We start from the raw sequence: 14,140 nt of genomic DNA, 5'->3' as shown, positions 1-14,140 counted from the left end.
TTGATTGACTACTTTGTCTCCTCAAAACATACCCCTCTCGAAGTCACGCCTTCACCATGGCATACGCTTTCCTGGGGAAAACTCCTACCATTCTCTCCCATAATGTGAACGGTCTAAATGTGCCCGAAAAGAGGTCTAAACTATTGAGGGAACTTAAAAAAGCCCGACCTTCAGTTGTCTTCCTACAAGAAACTCATTTTAAAAGCAGTAATATTCCTAGGCTCACTGACAACGCCTTTACCACAGTGTACCACGCCACCAACTCCCTGGCCAAAACTAAAGGAGTATCCATCCTCTTCCACAAAGATGCTCCCTTTGTGCTGAAGCAACAATTGGTAGACCCTGAGGGGCAATTCCTATTCCTCAAGGGCTCATGGGAAGGGTCCCCTATAACCTTTGCTAATGTATACTTCCCAAATACCTCCCATATATCTTTCTGCAACAAAATCATAGAGGAACTCAAATGGTTTGCAGAAGGATGTATCCTCCTTGGAGGAGACTTTAACGTCCCCCTAGCACCCCTAAAAGATACTTCCACAGGACACACGCAAGTGCCGTATAGAACGCTCAAAAGAATAAAAGCCCTCCTGCAATCACTAACACTAGTGGATACATGGAGATCCATGCACCCCACAGGCAGGGACTATTCCTTTTTCTCCGCACCACACAAAAAATACTCGAGAATAGATATGATATTAATTTCGCAAAGGGACCTTAGTAACCTGCTCTCAGCGGAAATAGGCATTATAGCCCTCTCCGACCATGCACCTACGGCGGTTACACTGCAGCTAAAAGGGCCACGCAAGTCTGTATTTAACTGGAGACTGAACTCCAACCTCCTCACTGATCCAATTATAAAAGAGGACATCCTACACGCCATCAACACCTATTTCGTTCACAACATTGACACTGACACAACCCCTCTGAATAATTGGGAGGCACACAAATCTGTAATTAGAGGCGAACTTATTAAATGGGGTGCCCGGAAAAAGAGGGAAAGGGAAAATGAAATTAATAATCTCTCCCAGCAAATAGCAAACCTTGAATTGCAACACAAACAATCCCAATCACTCAAAGTAGAAAATCAATTAACTCAACACAGGACCGCCCTAAGACTTCTGTTAGACATGAAACTTAAACGCTCCCTGTTTTTTAAGAAAAGCATTTTTTCCGAACACGGTGACAAGAGTGGTAAACAATTGGCCAAAGCTCTAAAAGACGCCACGCTGGCGAACCATATCCACGCTCTGAAAGATAGGAAAGGCACTTTAAAACACAATCTGGAAGAAATAGCACGTATATTCCATACTTACTATTCTGAACTGTATAAACTTCCAGCCCAACACAAACCACCTCACCTTACGCACACGAAACGGGATAACATACATGATTTCCTACGGAATAGCGGACTTCCATCACTGACAGTAGAGGATACAAACGCACTCGAGGACCCCATAACTGCCACTGAAATCTCAAACACGATTGCAGACCTGAAAGCAGGGAAGAGCCCCGGACCCGACGGCTTCACGTCACAATATTATAAAACTTACACCACTGCCCTAATAAAGCCCCTCCGTTCAGCCTTTAATTTCTTGGCAAAATACCAACACGACTCCCAATCTTTCCTCATGGCGCATATAGCTGTGATTCCCAAGCCCAACAGAGAACACACAGACTGCGCAAACTTCCGACCCATCTCACTCCTTAACATAGACCTCAAACTCCTAGCCAAAATCCTAGCCAATAGACTAAAACCCTTTTTAGCGAACATAATCGGCCCTGAACAAGTGGGGTTAATGCCGGGGAGGGAGGCCCGTGACAACACCATTTAGGCCTTGAACTTGATACATTTTGCGTGTAAATCCGGCACCAAGGGCATGCTGCTCTCTACCGATACTGAGAAGGCCTTTAATAGGGTATAAATTTATCCAGCGACATTGAAAAACTATATGATGCAAACTATAAACCCCTACTTGCCACGATTAAAAAGGACCTCCTTAAGTGGAATGCAAAAATGTTTTCCTGGTTTGGGAGGGCCGCCATATTAAAGATGACGGTACTCCCTAAACTTCTGTATGTATTTAACGCCCTACCAATTAAAATCCCAGAACTCTTCTTTAAAACATTAAACCAAATTCAGAGACGATTTTTGTGGGCTGATAAGAAACCTAGAATCCAATTCCGACATTTAACACTGGCTAAAAGAGATGGGGGTATAGGATTGCCGAACTTCAAAAAGTACCACCAGGCTACCCATGTCACAAGAGTAATAGACTGGCATTGCCATGGCCTGAATAAGGACTGGGTTCAAATAGAAAACAATTTGGCAAAACGCGGCACCCTCTACCTCCCATGGTGCTTCATTCCAGGCAGCCCAAACTTATAGACCACCCAACTACAATAAAGATCTGGCAAACACTGGTAAAGTCACAAAAAATCGCAACAAACCCAGGTCCCCTGACGCCACTCGTGAATAACCCCGAATTCATCCCTGGCCTGCACCACAACCTACCACAAGACTTTCTAGTGCACACTTGTATATCAGGTACACAAGTTAAGTCATTCGAAACATTGACCGAGGAGGTGAAGGAGCTGTTTCCTGGAAGTTGGTTTTACATTCAACTGAAGGATTTCCTGGTAAACAACAAACACAAAAATCTATTTCGCCTCCCATTGACTCAGATTGAGAATATATGTCTACAGAGATCACCAATAACGAACACCACGTCTCTTGCATACTCATTGCTAATTCAAGCGTCACAAGCTGACAACAATAAATTCAAAACAAAGTGGGAACGTGATCTCAAGACAAGCATATCTGAGGAGCAATGGAGTAAGGCATGCGTGCTGGCACACAAGTGCTCCTTAAGCTCCAAACACCAGGAAATATCCTACAAAATTTTAGCTCAATGGTATATTACGCCACAAAAAAACAGGAGATGGTCTTCCTCCACCTCAGACACGTGCTGGAGATGTAAAACACACAAGGGTACCTTCCTGCACATATGGTGGGAGTGCCCGCTAATACAAACCTATTGGGATGCAATCAAATCCTGGATAAAACACATAACAGAAACTCGCCTAGAATTGAATGCGGCCACATGCTTGATCAATCTGGTCCCCACCAATTTAAGCCGCTACAAAAAAATCATTGTCCAGACACTTACTCACGGCCGCTAAAACACTGATACCAATCCATTGGAAAACAACCAAAACACAGAGCATTACAGACTGGTTAGACAGAGTGCAATATATCTACAAGATGGAGGAGATTGTGGCTACCAAACATGAAAATAGCACGAACTTTATCAAAACATGGCAACCATGGCTGATCTTCACACTCTCCCCTGAATTCCGCATGCTTAGAGATTAAACTCTTCAGCATCTTTTGACCCTCATCATGGTGGGAGCAAAGCTTAAACCGACATAGAACATTTCTAATTAACGGAGTTATGAATGATAGCAATGGGCTGATCACACCCCACACCCCCCCCCCCCCGCCCCCTACCTCCCCCTCCCCCCCCCACACCCTCCACACCATACTCACCTGTCCCCAAACATCATTCGCTACTTTGCGTCTTCAATTGTGTTCTTACTCCAACTTAGCCGCTAACCGAATTTGAACACAGTGGAGATGTACTTATGTGTTTTATTGTTTACATATATTGCAATGATATTTGTATTCAGACTTTGACTGTAAACCTGATCTTATTTTCAATAAAACCTTTGATTGAGAAAAAAAAAAAAAGAGCAAGATAGCTAACTATATAGGTGGATATAGTGGTGTATACTGCGGTCAGGGCACGCAGACAGCACACACAATCTCCTACAACTGACTGCAAGCTCTATTAAAAAAGAGAAATATTGCTAGCTATATAGGTAGATATAATAGTGTATACTGCACTACAGAAGAGGAAGAATGCAAAATCGGCCGATAACAAACGGTGTATACTGTGTTGAAGGTACACAGAACACCCACTAACTCCTACAGACGCCAACACACTACACAAGGCCGCCGCGCTGGCGGCCTTATATAGTGTGGGGCATGTACTACACAGCCTGAGCTATGATTGGCCACAGGCATCCTGCCTGTGGCCAATCATGGCTCTCCTCACTGCCGGCGCTGTGATTGGCCAAGCATGCGGGGTCACAGTGCATGCTTGGCCAATCATGAGCCAGCAATGCACTGCGATGGCGCAGTGCATTGTGGGCCGTGAGCGCCACACGAATTTGGCGCGAACGGCCCATAACGTTCGGTATTCGCCGAACGGTCAAACAACCGATGTTCGAGTCGAACATACGTTCGACTCGAACACGAAAGCTCATCCCTAGCCTTCACTACTGATACTCTGAACCATAAATAAGAAGGCCAGTATGGTGGCCTGAATTTATGGGAGGAGCCCGGAGGGGTATTTAACCAGCCCGTTCGTCTGTGGTCTTTGTCGGTTCCTGGGCATGATACCCACCCTCCCATCCCCTTTTTATTTAATGGAAACCTGTGTTACATCAGAGGGGGGTGGGGTCACCCGTATATCATTGGGGAGGCCCATATTCCCCTCTTGCGTCAGAGGGAGGCGGGATCAGGTTACGGGTGGCCCCGCCCTCCTCATGTAACAAACGTCAGGCCGCCGGGATCCCGCAGTGTCTCCGACAGTGGAAACAGAGAATGAATGGATGGACTGCGCTGCACTGGGCTGAGAGATCATCCGTTGCTGGATCAGATCAGCCATCGCTGGACCCCGGAGAGATGATCATCCATCGCTGATAGCAAGAGTGGATTACCACCGCTGGAATCTTTTTTTATTTTTTTTATTTTTAATAAAGGACTTTTTCAAAAGTGTGTTTGTCTTATTTAACTATTTTTTACACTTTGTGAAATGGTAGGGGTACAAAAGTACCCCGTTACCATTTAAAATGGGGGGCCAGGATCTTGGGTCACCTTGTTAAAGGGGGCTTTCAGATTCTGATAATCCCTCCGCCCGCAGACCCCCACAACCACCGGCCAGGGTTGTGGGGATGAGGACCTTGTCCCCATCAACATGCCCAATGTTGAGGGCATGTGACCTGTTACGGTTCAGGAGGGGGGGCGCTCTCTTGTCCCCCCCCTCTTTTCCTGTGGCCTGTCAGGTTGTGTGCTCGGATAAAGGGTCTGGTATGGATTTTTAGGGGGGCCCCACGCGGGGTTCCCCTTAATATCCATACCAGGCCTGAAGGGTTTGGTAAGGATATTTAGGGGGAAACCCACGTCAATTTTTTTTAAATTTGATGTGGGGTTCCCCTTAATATCCAAACCAGACCTGAAGGGCCTGGTAATTGAATTTGGGGGAACCCCACTCTTTTTTTTTTTTAATCAATGACTTTCAATTAGTGTTCTCTGTATTACGGGAGCCGACAATTCATTATAGCCGCAAGTTATTTTAAAATACTTTTTTCCTGCAGAAATTACATTTTGTGCAGGGACAGTTCTAAGTATGGGAAACATGCGCCCCTTCACAGGCATACTATAGACACCCCCCAGGTACGAAATTTAAAGGAATATTACACTTTTATTGTTTCATTTTAATCATTATTAAAATCACTGCTCCCGAAAAAACGTCTGTTTTTTAAAAAAAAAATTGCATTGATACATGTCCCCTGGAGCAGGACCCAGGTCCCCAAACACTTTTTAGGACAGTAACTTACATATTAGCCTTTAAAATTAGCACTTTAGATTTTGAATGTTCGAGTCCTATAGACTTTAATAGGGTTCTAAAGTTCACACAAGTTTAGGTCTGTTCGCAGGTTCTGGTGCGAACCGAACTGGGGGGTGTTCGGCTCATCCTTAATGGTTTGTACAGTTTCTTATACACTTCAGGCAGTCTACAGAGTATATAATATAGTGCAGCCGGTGTACAGTTTCTAATACAGTGCAGGCGGTGTACACAGTATATAATACAGTGTGTACAGTTTTTAATACACTTTAGGTGGTGTACACAGTATATAATAAAGTGTGTACAGTTTCTAATACATTTCTGGTGGTGTACACAGTATATAATATAGTGTGTTAAGTTTCTAATACACTTCAGGCTGTGTAGACAGTATATAATACAGTGCAGCTGGTGTACAGTTTGTAATACAGCGTAGGCGGTGTACACAGTATATAATACAGTGTTGTCAGGAGCATGTATGGAGATTGAGATGCTAAGAGGGCTCCCTTTGTGGCTAGGTGCAGCATACTCCTGAAGTTGGGAACAGGAAGCGCCGTTGCCCAAAAAAGCACGGGTGACCGGGTGCTTGCTTGTAGTTAGATGAGCTTGGCTGCTGCAGGGTGGATGAAGCAGGCAGAGCTGAACTTGCTGTGTTCAGATGAACAGGGAAAGCAGGAGCCAGGCCAGAAGTCATGCACAGATAGATCAGTGCAAAGAATACTCAGGGGCGAGCCAAGGTCAAACATGGGCAGGGTCCAAATGCAAGCCAAAGGTCAATCCAGGAGATCAGGAACAGGCCGAGGGTCAGACTAGGAGATCAGGAAGCAAGGTCGAAGGCAAGCCAGGTCACAACGGGTATCTCAGATCAGGAAGCAAGGTCAAGGTACACAAGGCAGCTGAGGAGATAATCCAGCAAGGTCCTATAGTTGCAGGCTGGCTTAAATAGGGCCACAGGTGCCAGCGTTAGGCACGCCAGTTGTGCGCTGTCGCGCAGTATTGCGCACACTTGTGCGCCAATGCGCACTAATGAGCACTGATGCGCACCAGTATGCCCTGATGTGTGCCGATGTGCACCAGTATGCACCGATGTGCGCTGATGTGCACCAGTATGCGCAGCGCACACTCGTACAAGTCTTGAAACTCACTATGGGCATCCATGAGTGTTCAGGGCAGCATTGCCAGTACCGTGACCGCCATGTCCCTGACAAGTGTGTACAGTTTCTAATACATTTCAGGTGGTGTACACAGTATATAATACAGCAGGGCTCAAAATTTCAATTCCTGCGTTACTAGCCAGGCCTCAACGCTTACTTGCCACCAGTTGCCCCACCCAACCCTGCCCCTAAACCCGCCCTCATAAATTATCTCATGAAAGGACACATTAATGTTTTATGTTATAAAAATATTAACAACTTTATCCATGCCCATCAATGCAGCTTGCCTGTGCCCGCCAAGGCAGCCTGTGCCCACCACACAGCCTGTGTCCCATGCAGCCTGTGCCCACCATGCAGCCTGTGTCCAATGCAGCCTGTGTCCCATGCAGCCTGTGCCTCATGTGCAGCCTTTGTCCCATGTGCAGTCTGTGTCCCATGTGCAGCCTACAGCCTGTGTCCCATGTGCAGTCTCTGTCCCGTGTGTAGCCTGTGTCCACTATGCAGCCTGTGCCCACCATGCAGCCTGTGTTCATGCAGCCTGTGCCCACCATGCAGCATGTGTGCCATATGCAGCCTGTGCCCACCAAACAATCTGTGTCCCACCATGCAGTCTGTGTCCCATGTGCAGCCTGTTCCCACCATGCAGCCTGTGTGCCATGTACAGCCTGTGTGCCATATGCAGCCTGTGTCCCATATGCCGCCTACCTGTGGAGGGCAAGAGAGGAGAGCCGCCACTGGATAATTAGAGCAGGGAACATCCCAGCTTTCATTTCAATAGCTGTGTGTTCCCCTGCCGTGCGCCGTCACATAAGCCCCTCCCCTTGTCCGGGGAACTTTGATGCATGTTGGGAGGCACAGTGATGTAGCGGTTAGCACTCTCACCTAGCAGTAAAAAGGGTTGCTGGTTCAAATCTCAAACATGACACTACCTGCCTGGAGTTTGCATGTTCTCCCTGTGCCTGTGTGGGTTTTCTCCGGGTACTCTGGTTTCCTCCCACACTCCAAAGACATGCAGGTAGGTTAATTGGCTTCTGTTTAAAATTGGCCCTAGTATATGAATGGGGACCTTAGATTGTGGGCTCCTTGAGGGTAGGGACCAATGTGAGTGTGCAATGTACAGGGATAGGGGTAGAAACTCACTCAGGTTGAACTGGGTGGACTGGTGTCTTTATTCAACCTTACTAACTATGAAACTATGGTTTTGGACGGGTGATCTGTCTATCAAAGTCCCGGAAAAAGAGGAGGGGCTTATGTGACGGTGCACGGCGGGAGAACACACAGCTATTGAAACTAAAGCTGTGATGTTCCCTGCTCCGATCATCCATTGGCGGCTCTCCTGTCTTCCCCTCTGTGATCAGCAGTTCTTGCCCCTCCCCCGGCTCCCAGGCAGCCCTTCTAGCCAGCCCTCAATATCCACTCGCAATATCCCCACCATCATGCACGAAGGAGTCACCAGAATTATTCGACCACAGTGTCGTTTGCATGCTGCTGGAGGATGCACAGAAATTTGAATGCGCCGATGTTGGTTTCCAGGTTGAGGAAGGGAGTAAAGTGAGCCTAGAGAGGGGATGCCACAGAACATCAAGACAAGAAACTGACAGTCATATTCCCTCAGCTTCAACATACTGCCAAGTTTGCTCCAGTGACAAGGAGGGAGGGGATGATGAGGCCTTGGGTGCCTGAGAGAAAACAGGAGGAAAGTGAGGAGGAAGAGGCAAAACTCCAATGAGGCAGGATGTCCTCCAGGGGTCAGCTTAAGGGTAGCCACCACAGAGTTCCGCAGGTGCAGGGCGCTACTGACTCCCCGCTGAATTGCAAAAGTTCCTTGGTGTGGCCTTTTTTTGACACTTGTGCAGTAGATCACACTATTTCTGTTTGCAATCTATGTCTGAAGTGGATCAAGCACCGCCAGAACAGCAGCCGCTTGGGCACTACATGCTTGACAAGACATATGATGACCTGCCATGCAGTCCATTGGCACCAGCACCTGAAAGACCTACATCATAGAAAAAGGCGGACTTCTCCTTGCTCTTCATCTGGGATCTCAAACCCTACTATACCTCCAGTCCTCTCAAAAACCTGCATTGAGAGAAATAAAGGTATTGCAATAGGTGCCACAAGTACTTGCAGCCAATGTGCTAGTAGTACACCCCAAGTTGATTTCAGCAGGAAAAATTTGCTACCCCAGTTGCTGAATTGTAAAAAAATAAATCTGTCTGAGCCATCCACATGCTTGGTGTCTAAATGCTAGCTTGACCAATTTGCTAGCTCTGCAACTGCTGCCTTTTCAGGTGGTAGATTATGCCCCCTTTCGGGAATTTTTGAAATGTGCTGTACCTCAGTGGCAGGTTCCAAAACAAAAATGTTTTCATGTAAGGCCATTCCAGGTGTCTACATTCATGTGTAAGGTAATGTTTTGGCCTTGTTGGAAAGGGAAATCGGCAGCAAGGTTCATATTACCACCCAGCAGGCATGGTTTTTTTTCCTTCACGGCGCACTGGGTAACTCTGCTGGCAGCTGCGAAGGATGCAGGAGAGGGTTCAGCGCTGGAGCTTGTTCTGCCACTGCGCCTTCAAAAAGCTGGTAGTGATTCTGCCACATTTGTATGCTCCCCTCCCTCCTCTTCTTCTTCCTCTATGGCCTCTTCTGCAGAATTGTCCTCTGAACCAGGAGTGCACTCAAGGGGCTACGCAAGCAGTCAGGCTAAAAAAGGTAATGCGTTGCTTCAGTTGGTCTGCCTAGGGGACAGGAGCCACAGTGGGGCAGAGATTCTGTCACCTCTGCAGGGGCAGCCTCTGAGGTGGCTGATGCCATGGCAGCATGAGCCAGGAATGGTTGTATGTCACTCTATGACCAACCTTACCTCCGCCTCTCCGACAGGGACACTTGACCCATGTTCCATGCTTGCCACACATCCTGAATTTGGTGGTGCAGAGTTTCTTGATCAGATACCCAGGTTTACAAGATCTGAGGCTAGCCAGAAAAGTCTGTGGTCATTTATGGCGGTCATACAATGTCAGTGCTCTGCTGGCTGACATTCAAAGGGAATTTAACCTGCCCACCAACCGCCTCATTTGTGACATGCCCACAAGGTGGAACTCAACATTAGCAATGCTGCAGCAGCTTCACACACAGCAGAGGGACATCAACGTGTACCTGTGTGAGTATGTCACCAGGATCAGGGGATACATGCACTGTTCTGTCACCATTTGAGGAGGCCACTAGGATGGTGAACAGCGACAATGCATGCATCAGTGACACTGGCCCTCTAGTCTTCCTGCTGGAGCACACGCTTCGTGGAATCATGGACAGGGAAATTGAGGCAGAACAGCAGGAGAAAGAGGGGGACTTCCTTTCCTTTCCTTTCAAGGCAGCCTTTATACAGATAGCATTCCTGCAGGGCCGCCAAACACACAGGTAGAAGAGGAGAGTAGTGATGGACGAACTTCCGACAGGACGTTTCACGAACGTGGCTGATAGTTCGTGAACCATAACGTTCGCGGCGGGCCCCATTGACTTCAATGTGAGGCGAACTTTGCAAACCTACAGGTCAAATTTGCAGCCACAAAATAATTAATAGCTGTGCAAACATAGTCCCACCACATGGCCAATGACATAACACATGTATGAGGTGAATCTGGGATCGACAACTACAAGCATTCTTTTTTTATATGTGAAATTGTTGTGACAATTCAGGACTGTGGAGCGCATGAAGGCAATGGAGGAGAGGGAAGGTCAGGGTAGGCAAAGAAGAGGGTGCAGGAGATGATCACCAGCAGCGTGACATACAGCAATGACACCTGCACCGTGATAGAGTCATCTGACACCAGCACCGTGATAGAGAGCACTGACATCAGCAGCGTGACATACAGCAATGACACCTGCACCGTGATAGAGTGATCTGACAACAGCACCATGATAGAGAGCACTGACATCAGCAGCGTGACATAAAGCACTAACACCAGCACCGTGATATACAGCACTGACAGCAGCACCGTGATATACAGCACTGACACCAGCACCGTGATACACAGCACTGACATCAGCGGCGTGACATACAGCAATGACCCCTGCACCGTGATAGAGAGCACTGACATCAGCAGCGTGACATAAAGCACTAACACCAGCACCGTGACATACAGCACTGACAGCAGCACCGTGATAGAGAGCACTGACATCAGCAGCGTGACATACAGCAATGACACCTGCATCGTGATAGAGTGATCTGACAACAGCACCGTGATAGAGAGCACTGACATAAGCAGCGTGACATAAAGCACTAACACCAGCACCGTGACATACAGCACTGACAGCAGCACCGTGATAGAGAGCACTGACATCAGCAGCGTGACATACAGCAATGACACCTGCACCGTGATAGAGTGATCTGACAACAGCACCGTGATAGAGAGCACTGACATCAGCAGCGTGACATAAAGCACTAACACCAGCACCGTGATATACAGCACTGACAGCAGCACCGTGATAGAGAGCACTGACATCAGCAGCGTGACATACAGCAATGACACCTGCACCGTGATAGAGTGATCTGACAACAGCACCGTGATAGAGAGCACTGACATCAGCACAGTGACATAAAGCACTAACACCAGCACCGTGACATACAGCACTGACAGCAGCACCGTGATAGAGAGCACTGACATCAGCAGCGTGACGTAAAGCACTGACACCAGCACCGTGATATACAGCACTGACACCAGCACTGTGATATACAGAACTGACACCTGCACCATAAGCAGCCCCAGGAGGAAGTCAGCATAGCACAGGGATGGTATATGTACTGTAGTACCCTAGACCTTACCAGTCCTTATATGGACCATTGTGCAACTAGTAGGTTGTGAATGATTAGCAGACTGTACCTCAGTCCCTATACTGATAAAGGACAGCTGCAGTATAGGGCAGCAGTCAGCAGTAGTGCACCTCAACCCTATATATTGTGGACCTACACCAGTCCTTAAGGAATAGCAGACTGTACCACACTCAACCCTATGTACTGTAGTACCCTAGACATTACCAGTCCTTATAAGGACCTTTGTGCAACTAGTAGGTTGTGAATGATTAGCAGACTGTACCTCAGTGCCTATACTGATAAAGAACTGCTGCAGCAGTAGGGCAGCAGTCAGCAGTAGTGCACCTCAACCCTATATATTCTGGACCTATACCAGTCCTTAAGGAATAGCAGACTGTACCTCACTCAACCCTATGTACTGTAGTACCCTAGACCTTACCAGTCCTTATAAGGACCATTGTGCAACTAGTAGGTTGTTAATGATTAGCAGACTGTACCTCAGTCCCTATACTGACAAAGGACTGCTGCAGTATAGGGCAGCAGTCAGCAGTAGTGCACCTCAACCCTATATATTGTGGAGCTATACCAGTCCTTAAGGAATAGCAGACTGTACCTCACTCAACCCTATGTACTGTAGTACCCTAGACCTTACCAGTCCTTATAAGGACCTTTGTGCAACTAGTAGGTTGTGAATGATTAGCAGACTGTACCTCAGTCCCTATACTGATAAAGGACTGCTGCAGTATAGGGCAGCAGTCAGCAGTAGTGCACCTCAACCCTATATATTGTGGACCTATACCAGTCCTTAAGGAATAGCAGACGGTACCTCACTCAACCCTATGTACTGTAGTACCCTCAACCTTACCAGTCCTTATAAGGACCTTTGTGCAACTAGTAGGTTGTGAATGATTAGCAGACTGTACCTCAGTCCCTATACTGATAAAGGACTGCTGAAGCAGTAGGGCAGCAGTCAGCAGTAGTGCACCTCAACCCTATATATTGTGGACCTATACCAGTCTTTATGGAATAGCAGACTGTACCTCACTCAACCCTATGTACTGTAGTACCCTAGACCTTACCAGTCCTTATAAGGACCTTTGTGCAACTAGTAGGTTGTGAATGATTAGCAGACTGTACCTCAGTCCCTATACTGATAAAGGACTGCTGCAGCAGTAGGGCAGCAGTCAGCAGTAGTGCACCTCAACTCTAGATATTATGGACCTATACCAGTCCTTAAGGAATAGCAGACTGTACCTCACTCAACCCTATGTACTGTAGTACCCTAGACCTTACCAGTCCTTATAAGGACTTTTGTGCAACTAGTAGGTTGTGAATGATTAGCAGACTGTACCTCAGTCCCTATACTGATAAAGGACTGCTGCAGCAGACAGGCAAGAAGTCAGCAGTAGTGCACCTCAACCCTATATATTCTGGACCTATACCAGTCCTTAAGGAATAGCAGACTGTACCTCACTCAACCCTATGTACTGTATTACCTTAGACCTTACCAGTCCTTAAAAGGACCTTTGTGCAACTAGTAGGTTGTGAATGATTAGCAGACTGTACCTCAGTCCCTATACTGATAAAGGACTGCTGGAGAAGTAGGGCAGCAGTCAGCAGTAGTGCTCCTCAACCCTATATATTGTGGACCTATACCAATCCTTAAGGAATAGCAGACTGTACCTCACTCAACCTTATTTACCGTAGTACCCTAGACCTTACCAGTCCTTATAAGGACCTTTGTGCAACTAGTAGGTTGTGAATGTTTAGCAGACTGTACCTCAGTCCCTATACTGATAAAGGACTGCTGCAGCAGTAGGGCAGCAGTCAGCAGTAGTGCACCTCAACCGTATATATTATGGACCTATACCAGTCCTTAAGGAATAGCAGACTGTACCTCACTCAACCCTATGTACTGTAGTAACCTAGACCTTACCAGTCCTTATAAGGACCTTTGTGCAACTAGTAGGTTGTGAATAATTGGCAGACTGTAACTCAATCCCTATACTGATAAAGGACTGCTGCAGCAGTAGGGCAAGCAGTCAGCAGTAGTGCACCTCAACCCTATATATTCTGGACCTATACCAGTCCTTAAGGAATAGCAGACTGTACCTCACTCAACCCTATGTACTGTAATACCCTAGACATTACCAATCCTTATAAGGACCTTTGTGCAACTAGTAGGTTGTGAATGATTGGCAGACTGTACCTCAGTCCCTATACTGATAAAGGACTGCTGCAGCAGTAGGGCAGCAGGCAGCAGTAGTGCACCTCAACCCTATATATTGTGAACCATTACCAGTCCTTAAGGAATAGCAGACTGTACCTCACTCAACCCTATGTACTGTAGTACCCTAGACCTTACCAGTCCTTATAAGGACCTTTGTGCAACTAGTAGGTTGTGAATGATTAGCAGACTGTACCTCAGTCCCTATACTGATAAAGGACTGCTGCAGCAGTAGGGCAAGCAGTCAGCAGTAGTGCACCTA

This window comes from Lithobates pipiens, unplaced genomic scaffold (assembly GCF_037356315.1).
Source record: "Lithobates pipiens isolate NorthernLeopardFrog02 unplaced genomic scaffold, aLitPip1_a1.2 Scaffold_30, whole genome shotgun sequence".
NCBI classification, from domain to species: Eukaryota; Metazoa; Chordata; class Amphibia; order Anura; family Ranidae; genus Lithobates; species Lithobates pipiens.
This window is presented reverse-complemented; position numbering follows the sequence as displayed.